Source organism: Taudactylus pleione, unplaced genomic scaffold (assembly GCF_031769625.1).
Source record: "Taudactylus pleione unplaced genomic scaffold, aTauple2 ptg000550l, whole genome shotgun sequence".
NCBI classification, from domain to species: Eukaryota; Metazoa; Chordata; class Amphibia; order Anura; family Myobatrachidae; genus Taudactylus; species Taudactylus pleione.
In genome coordinates, this window is record NW_028284952.1 from 690,001 (window position 1) to 697,500 (window position 7,500).

The following is a 7,500-nucleotide window of genomic DNA, read 5'->3' on the forward strand; positions in this document are numbered from 1 at the left end:
TCATTGAATTTACTTGAGTTAAGAAGTAAAAGAGGTCTAAAGTTAATACTTTTGAGCACCTACAGCCAATCCACACTGGACATGCCCCATCTCGTCTTATCTTGGTAGCTATGCAGTGTTGGGCATGGTCAGTACTTGGATGGGAGACCACCTGGGAAAACCAGCTGCAGTAGTTAATTTTATACTGCCATAACATTCTTTTCTATTACATTTTACATTTAATTTTTTCAACTTATCAAAGAATTTACTTGCGTTAAGAAGTAAAAGCGGTCTAAATTTAACGCTTTTGAGCACCTACATCCAAACCACAGTTGACATGCCCAATCTCGTCTGATCTTGGAAGTTATGCAGTGTTGGGCCTGGTTAGTACTTGGATGGGAGACCACCTGGGAATACCTGGAGCTGTAGGTAATTTTATACTGCCATAACATTCTTTTCTATTACATTTTACATTTAATTTTTTCAACTTATCAATGAATTTACTTGAGTTAAGAAGTAATAGAGGTCTAAATTTAATGCTTTTGAGCACCTACAGCCAAACCACACTGGACATGCCCAATCTCGTCTGATCTTGGAAGCTATGCAGTGTTGGGCCTCATTTGTACTTGGATGGGAGACAACCTGGGAATACCAGGTGCTGTAGGTAATTTTAGACAACCAAAACATTCTTTTCTATTACATTTACATTTCATTTTTTCAAATTATCAATGAATTTACTTGAGTTAAGAAGTAAAAGAGGTCTAAAGTTAATGTTTTTGAGTACCTACAGCCAAACCACACTGGACATGCCCAATCTCGTCTTATCTTGGAAGCTATGCAGTGTTGGGCCGGGTTAGTACTTGGATGGGAGACTACCTGGGATTACCAGGTGCTGTAGGTAATTTTATAGTGCCATAACATTCTTTTCTATTACATTTTAAATTTAATTTTTTCAACTTATCAATGAATTTACTTGAGTTAAGAAGTAATAGAGGTCTAAAGTTAATGTTTTTGCGCACCTACAGCCAAACCACACTGGACATGCCAAATCTCGTCTGATCTTGGAAGCTATGCAGTGTTGGGCCTGGTTAGTACTTGGATGGGAGACCACCTGGGAATACCAGGTGCTGTAGGTAATTTTATGCAGCCATAACATTCTTTTCTATTACATTTTACATTTAATTTTTCAACTTATCAATGAATTTACTTGAGTTAAGAAGTAAAAGAGGTCTAAAGTTAATGTTTTTGAGCACCTACAGCCAAACCACACTGGACATGCCCAATCTCGTCTGATCTTGGAAGCTATGCAGTGTTGGACCTGGTTAGTACTTGGATGGGAGACCACCTAGGAATCCCAGGTGCTATAGGTAATTTTATACTGCCATAACAGTCTTTTCTATTACATTTTACATTTAATTTTTTCAACTTATCAATGAATTTACTTGAGTTAAGAAGTAAAAGAGGTCTAAAGTTAAGGTTTTTAGCACCTATATCCAAACCACACTGGACATGCCCAATCTCGTCTGATCTTGGAAGCTATGCAGTGTTGGGCCTGGTTAGTACTTGGATGGGAGACCACCTGGGAATACCTGGTGCTGTAGGTAATTTTATATAGCCATAACATTCTTTTCTATTACATTTTCCATTACATTTTTTCAACTTAGCAATGAATTTACTTGAGTTAAGAAGTAAAAGACGTCTAAAGTTAATATTTTTCAGCACCTATAGCCAAACCACACTGGACATGGCCAATGTCATTTGATATTGAAGCTATGCAGTGTTGTGCATGGTCAGTACTTGGATGGGAGACCACCTGGGAATACCAGGTGCTGTAGGTAATTTTATACTGCCATAACATTCTTTTCTATTACATTTTACATTTAGTTTTTTCAACTTATCAATGAATTTACTTGAGTTAAGAAGTAAAAGATGTCTAAAGTTAAGGCTTTTAGCATCTACAGCCAAACCACACTGGACATGCCCAATCTCGTCTGATCTTGGAAGCTATGCAGTGTTGGGCCTGGTTAGTACTTGGATGGGAGACCACCTGGGAATACCAGGTGCTGTAGGTAATTTTATATAGCCATAACATTCTTTTCTATAACATTTTACATTTCATTTTTTCAACTTAGCAATGAATTTACTTGAGTTAAGAAGTAAAAGAGGTCTAAAGTTAATATTCTTCAGCACCTATAGACAAAACACACTGGACATGGCCAATGTCGTTTGATCTTGGAAGCTATGCAGTGTTGGGAATGGTCAGTACTTGGATGGGAGACCACCTGGGAAAACCAGGTGCAGTAGGTAATTTTATACTGCCATAACATTCTTTTCTATTACATTTTACATTTAATTTTTTCAACTTAATAATGAATTTACTTGAGTTAAGAAGTAATAGAGGTCTAAAGTTAATGTTTTTGACCACCTACAGCCAATCCACACTGGACATGCCCAATCTTGTCTTATCTTGGTAGCTATGCAGTGTTAGGCCTGGTTAGTACTTGGATGGGAGACCACCTGGGAATACCAGGTGCTGTAGGTAATTTTATACTGCCATAAAATTCTTTTCTATTACATTTTAAATTTAATTTTTCAACTTATCAATGAATTTACTTGAGTTAAGAAGTAATTGAGGTCTAAAGTTAATGTTTTAGAACACCTACAGCCAAACAACACTGGACATGCCCAATCTCGTCTGATCTTGGAAGCTATGCAGTGTTGGGACTGGTTAGTACTTGGATGGGAGACTACCTAGGAATCCCAGGTGCTGTAGGTAATTTTATACTGCCATAACTTTCTTTTCTATTACATTTTACATTTAATTTTTTCAAATTATCAATGAATTTACTTGTGTTAAGAAGTAAAAGCGGTCTAAATTTAACGCTTTTGAGCACCTACATCCAAACCACAGTGGACATGCCCAATCTCGTCTGATCTTGGAAGCTATGCAGTGTTGGGCCTGGTTAGTACTTGGATGGGAGACCACCTAGGAATACCTGGAGCTGTAGGTAATTTTATACTGCAATAACATTCTTTTCTATTACATTTTACATTTAATTTTTTCAACTTATCAAAGAATTTACTTGAGTTAAGAAGTAAAAGCGGTCTAAATTTAACGCTTTTGAGCACCTACATCCAAACCACAGTTGACATGCCCAATCTCGTCTGATCTTGGAAGTTATGCAGTGTTGGGCCTGGTTAGTACTTGGATGGGAGACCACCTGGGAATACCTGGAGCTGTAGGTAATTTTATACTGCCATAACATTCTTTTCTATTACATTTTACATTTAATTTTTTCAACTTATCAATGAATTTACTTGAGTTAAGAAGTAATAGAGGTCTAAATTTAATGCTTTTGAGCAGCTACAGCCAAACCACACTGGACATGCCCAATCTCGTCTGATCTTGGAAGCTATGCAGTGTTGGGCCTCATTTGTACTTGGATGGGAGACAACCTGGGAATACCAGGTGCTGTAGGTAATTTTAGACAACCAAAACATTCTTTTCTATTACATTTACATTTCATTTTTTCAAATTATCAATGAATTTACTTGAGTTAAGAAGTAAAAGAGGTCTAAAGTTAATGTTTTTGAGTACCTACAGCCAAACCACACTGGACATGCCCAATCTCGTCTTATCTTGGAAGCTATGCAGTGTTGGGCCTGGTTAGTACTTGGATGGGAGACCACCTGGGATTACCAGGTGCTGTAGGTAATTTTATAGTGCCATAACATTCTTTTCTATTACATTTTAAATTTAATTTTTTCAACTTATCAATGAATTTACTTGAGTTAAGAAGTAATAGAGGTCTAAAGTTAATGTTTTTGAGCACCTACAGCCAAACCACACTGGACATGCCAAATCTCGTCTGATCTTGGAAGCTATGCAGTGTTGGGCCTGGTGAGTACTTGGATGGGAGACCACCTGGGAATACCAGGTGCTGTAGGTAATTTTATGCAGCCATAACATTCTTTTCTATTACATTTTACATTTAATTTTTCAACTTATCAATGAATTTACTTGAGTTAAGAAGTAAAAGAGGTCTAAAGTTAATGTTTTTGAGCACCTACAGCCAAACCACACTGGACATGCCCCATCTCATCTGATCTTGGAAGCTATGCAGTGTTGGACCTGGTTAGTACTTGGATGGGAGACCACCTAGGAATCCCAGGTGCTATAGGTAATTTTATACTGCCATAACAGTCTTTTCTATTACATTTTACATTTAATTTTTTCAACTTATCAATGAATTTACTTGAGTTAAGAAGTAAAAGAGGTCTAAAGTTAAGGTTTCTAGCACCTATATCCAAACCACACTGGACATGCCCAATCTCGTCTGATCTTGGAAGCTATGCAGTGTTGGTCCTGGTTAGTACTTGGATGGGAGACCACCTGGGAATACCTGGTGCTGTAGGTAATTTTATATAGCCATAACATTCTTTTCTATTACATTTTACATTACATTTTTTCAACTTAGCAATGAATTTACTTGAGTTAAGAAGTAAAAGACGTCTAAAGTTAATATTTTTCAGCACCTATAGCCAAACCACACTGGACATGGCCAATGTCATTTGATATTGAAGCTATGCAGTGTTGTGCATGGTCAGTACTTGGATGGGAGACCACCTGGGAATACCAGGTGCTGTAGGTAATTTTATACTGCCATAACATTCTTTTCTATTACATTTTACATTTAATTTTTTCAACTTATCAATGAATTTACTTGAGTTAAGAAGTAAAAGATGTCTAAAGTTAAGGCTTTTAGCATCTACAGCCAAACCACACTGCACATGCCCAATCTCGTCTGATCTTGGAAGCTATGCAGTGTTGGGCCTGGTTTGTACTTGGATGGGAGACCACCTGGGAATACCAGGTGCTGTAGGTAATTTTATATAGCCATAACATTCTTTTCTATAACATTTTACATTTCATTTTTTCAACTTAGCAATGAATTTACTTGAGTTAAGAAGTAAAAGAGGTCTAAAGTTAAGATTCTTCAGCACCTATAGACAAACCACACTGGACATGGCCAATGTCGTTTGATCTTGGAAGCTATGCAGTGTTGGGAATGGTCAGTACTTGGATGGGAGACCACCTGGGAAAACCAGGTGCAGTAGGTAATTTTATACTGCCATAACATTCTTTTCTATTACATTTTACATTTAATTTTTTCAACTTATCAATGAATTTACTTGAGTTAAGAAGTAATAGAGGTCTAAAGTTAATGTTTTTGACCACCTACAGCCAAACCACACTGGACATGCCCAATCTCGTCTGATCTTGGAAGCTATGCAGTGTTGGGTCTCATTTGTACTTGGATGGGAGACAACCTGGGAATACCAGGTGCTGTAGGTAATTTTAGACAACCAAAACATTCTTTTCTATTACATTTACATTTCATTTTTTCAAATTATCAATGAATTTACTTGAGTTAAGAAGTAAAAGAGGTCTAAAGTTAATGTTTTTGAGCACCTACAGCCAAACCACACTGGACATGCCCAATCTCGTCTGATCTTGGAAGCTATGCAGTGTTGGGCCTGGTTAGTACTTGGATGGGAGACCACCTGGGAATACCAGGTGCTGTAGGTAATTTTATACTGCCATAACATTCTTTTCTATTACATTTTACATTTCATTTTTCAACTTATCATTGAATTTACTTGAGTTAAGAAGTAAAAGAGGTCTAAAGTTAATACTTTTGAGCACCTACAGCCAATCCACACTGGACATTCCCCATCTCGTCTTATCTTGGTAGCTATTCAGTGTTGGGCATGGTCAGTACTTGGATGGGAGACCACCTGGGAAAACCAGCTGCAGTAGGTAATTTTATACTGCCATAACATTCTTTTCTATTACATTTTACATTTAATTTTTTCAACTTATCAATGAATTTACTTGAGTTAAGAAGTAATAGAGGTCTAAAGTTAATGCTTTTGAGCACCTACAGCCAAACCACACTGGACATTCCCAATCTCGTCTGATCTTGGAAGCTATGCAGTGTTGGGACTGGTTAGTACTTGGATGGGAGACTACCTAGGAATCCCAGGTGCTGTAGGTAATTTTATACTGCCATAACTTTCTTTTCTATTACATTTTACATTTAATTTTTTCAAATTATCAATGAATTTACTTGTGTTAAGAAGTAAAAGCGGTCTAAATTTAACACTTTTGAGCACCTACATCCAAACCACAGTGGACATGCCCAATCTCGTCTGATCTTGGAAGCTATGCAGTGTTGGGCCTGGTTAGTACTTGGATGGGAGACCACCTGGGAATACCTGGAGCTGTAGGTAATTTTAAACTGCAATAACATTCTTTTCTATTACATTTTACATTTAATTTTTTCAACTTATCAAAGAATTTACTTGAGTTAAGAAGTAAAAGCGGTCTAAATTTAACGCTTTTGAGCACCTACATCCAAACCACAGTTGACATGCCCAATCTCGTCTGATCTTGGAAGTTATGCAGTGTTGGGCCTGGTTAGTACTTGGATGGGAGACCACCTGGGAATACTTGGAGCTGTAGGTAATTTTATACTGCCATAACATTCTTTTCTATTACATTTTACATTTAATTTTTTCAACTTATCAATGAATTTACTTGAGTTAAGAAGTAATAGAGGTCTAAATTTAATGCTTTTGAGCACCTACAGCCAAACCACACTGGACATGCCCAATCTCGTCTGATCTTGGAAGCTATGCAGTGTTGGGCCTCATTTGTATTTGGATGGGAGACAACCTGGGAATACCAGGTGCTGTAGGTAATTTTAGACAACCAAAACATTCTTTTCTATTACATTTACATTTCATTTTTTCAAATTATCAATGAATTTACTTGAGTTAAGAAGTAAAAGAGGTCTAAAGTTAATGTTTTTGAGTACCTACAGCCAAACCACACTGGACATGCCCAATCTCGTCTTATCTTGGAAGCTATGCAGTGTTGGGCCTGGTTAGTACTTGGATGGGAGACCACCTGGGATTACCAGGTGCTGTAGGTAATTTTATAGTGCCATAACATTCTTTTCTATTACGTTTTAAATTTAATTTTTTCAACTTATCAATGAATTTACTTGAGTTAAGAAGTAATAGAGGTCTAAAGTTAATGTTTTTGAGCACCTACAGCCAAACCACACTGGACATGCCAAATCTCGTCTGATCTTGGAAGCTATGCTGTGTTGGGCCTGGTTAGTACTTGGATGGGAGACCACCTGGGAATACCAGGTGCTGTAGGTAATTTTATGCAGCCATAACATTCTTTTCTATTACATTTTACATTTAATTTTTCAACTTATCAATGAATTTACTTGAGTTAAGAAGTAAAAGAGGTCTAAAGTTAATGTTTTTGAGCACCTACAGCCAAACCACACTGGACATGCCCAATCTCGTCTGATCTTGGAAGCTATGCAGTGTTGGACCTGGTTAGTACTTGGATGGGAGACCACCTAGGAATCCCAGGTGCTATAGGTAATTTTATACTGCCATAACAGTCTTTTCTATTACATTTTACATTTAATTTTTTCA

At 37.1% G+C, this 7,500-nt stretch overlaps 2 non-coding genes and 24 pseudogenes across 2 annotated transcripts; all 26 read left to right on the forward strand.

Annotated features, from left to right (window-relative positions):
• The first annotated feature begins 292 nt into the window (after window positions 1-292).
• On the forward strand, window positions 293-411 carry LOC148485704 (5S ribosomal RNA; annotated as a pseudogene).
• A 116-nt stretch (window positions 412-527) lies between these two features.
• LOC148485705 (5S ribosomal RNA) lies at window positions 528-646 on the forward strand (annotated as a pseudogene).
• Window positions 647-761: 115 nt separating this feature from the next.
• LOC148485706 (5S ribosomal RNA) lies at window positions 762-880 on the forward strand (annotated as a pseudogene).
• Window positions 881-996: 116 nt separating this feature from the next.
• Window positions 997-1,115, forward strand: LOC148485707 (5S ribosomal RNA; annotated as a pseudogene).
• A 115-nt stretch (window positions 1,116-1,230) lies between these two features.
• On the forward strand, window positions 1,231-1,349 carry LOC148485708 (5S ribosomal RNA; annotated as a pseudogene).
• A 115-nt stretch (window positions 1,350-1,464) lies between these two features.
• Window positions 1,465-1,583, forward strand: LOC148485709 (5S ribosomal RNA; annotated as a pseudogene).
• Window positions 1,584-1,932: 349 nt separating this feature from the next.
• On the forward strand, window positions 1,933-2,051 carry LOC148485710 (5S ribosomal RNA). Its single transcript, XR_015871125.1, has one exon. It is a non-coding gene; the product is annotated as a 5S ribosomal RNA (ribosomal RNA).
• A 351-nt stretch (window positions 2,052-2,402) lies between these two features.
• LOC148485711 (5S ribosomal RNA) lies at window positions 2,403-2,521 on the forward strand (annotated as a pseudogene).
• Window positions 2,522-2,636: 115 nt separating this feature from the next.
• Window positions 2,637-2,755, forward strand: LOC148485712 (5S ribosomal RNA; annotated as a pseudogene).
• Window positions 2,756-2,871: 116 nt separating this feature from the next.
• On the forward strand, window positions 2,872-2,990 carry LOC148485713 (5S ribosomal RNA; annotated as a pseudogene).
• A 116-nt stretch (window positions 2,991-3,106) lies between these two features.
• Window positions 3,107-3,225, forward strand: LOC148485714 (5S ribosomal RNA; annotated as a pseudogene).
• Window positions 3,226-3,341: 116 nt separating this feature from the next.
• On the forward strand, window positions 3,342-3,460 carry LOC148485715 (5S ribosomal RNA; annotated as a pseudogene).
• A 115-nt stretch (window positions 3,461-3,575) lies between these two features.
• On the forward strand, window positions 3,576-3,694 carry LOC148485716 (5S ribosomal RNA; annotated as a pseudogene).
• Window positions 3,695-3,810: 116 nt separating this feature from the next.
• Window positions 3,811-3,929, forward strand: LOC148485717 (5S ribosomal RNA; annotated as a pseudogene).
• Window positions 3,930-4,044: 115 nt separating this feature from the next.
• Window positions 4,045-4,163, forward strand: LOC148485718 (5S ribosomal RNA; annotated as a pseudogene).
• A 115-nt stretch (window positions 4,164-4,278) lies between these two features.
• Window positions 4,279-4,397, forward strand: LOC148485719 (5S ribosomal RNA; annotated as a pseudogene).
• A 349-nt stretch (window positions 4,398-4,746) lies between these two features.
• LOC148485720 (5S ribosomal RNA) lies at window positions 4,747-4,865 on the forward strand (annotated as a pseudogene).
• A 351-nt stretch (window positions 4,866-5,216) lies between these two features.
• LOC148485721 (5S ribosomal RNA) lies at window positions 5,217-5,335 on the forward strand (annotated as a pseudogene).
• A 115-nt stretch (window positions 5,336-5,450) lies between these two features.
• Window positions 5,451-5,569, forward strand: LOC148485722 (5S ribosomal RNA). Its single transcript, XR_015871783.1, has one exon. It is a non-coding gene; the product is annotated as a 5S ribosomal RNA (ribosomal RNA).
• A 350-nt stretch (window positions 5,570-5,919) lies between these two features.
• Window positions 5,920-6,038, forward strand: LOC148485723 (5S ribosomal RNA; annotated as a pseudogene).
• A 116-nt stretch (window positions 6,039-6,154) lies between these two features.
• Window positions 6,155-6,273, forward strand: LOC148485724 (5S ribosomal RNA; annotated as a pseudogene).
• A 116-nt stretch (window positions 6,274-6,389) lies between these two features.
• LOC148485725 (5S ribosomal RNA) lies at window positions 6,390-6,508 on the forward strand (annotated as a pseudogene).
• A 116-nt stretch (window positions 6,509-6,624) lies between these two features.
• On the forward strand, window positions 6,625-6,743 carry LOC148485726 (5S ribosomal RNA; annotated as a pseudogene).
• Window positions 6,744-6,858: 115 nt separating this feature from the next.
• Window positions 6,859-6,977, forward strand: LOC148485727 (5S ribosomal RNA; annotated as a pseudogene).
• A 116-nt stretch (window positions 6,978-7,093) lies between these two features.
• On the forward strand, window positions 7,094-7,212 carry LOC148485728 (5S ribosomal RNA; annotated as a pseudogene).
• Window positions 7,213-7,327: 115 nt separating this feature from the next.
• Window positions 7,328-7,446, forward strand: LOC148485729 (5S ribosomal RNA; annotated as a pseudogene).
• The last annotated feature ends 54 nt before the right edge of the window (window positions 7,447-7,500 follow it).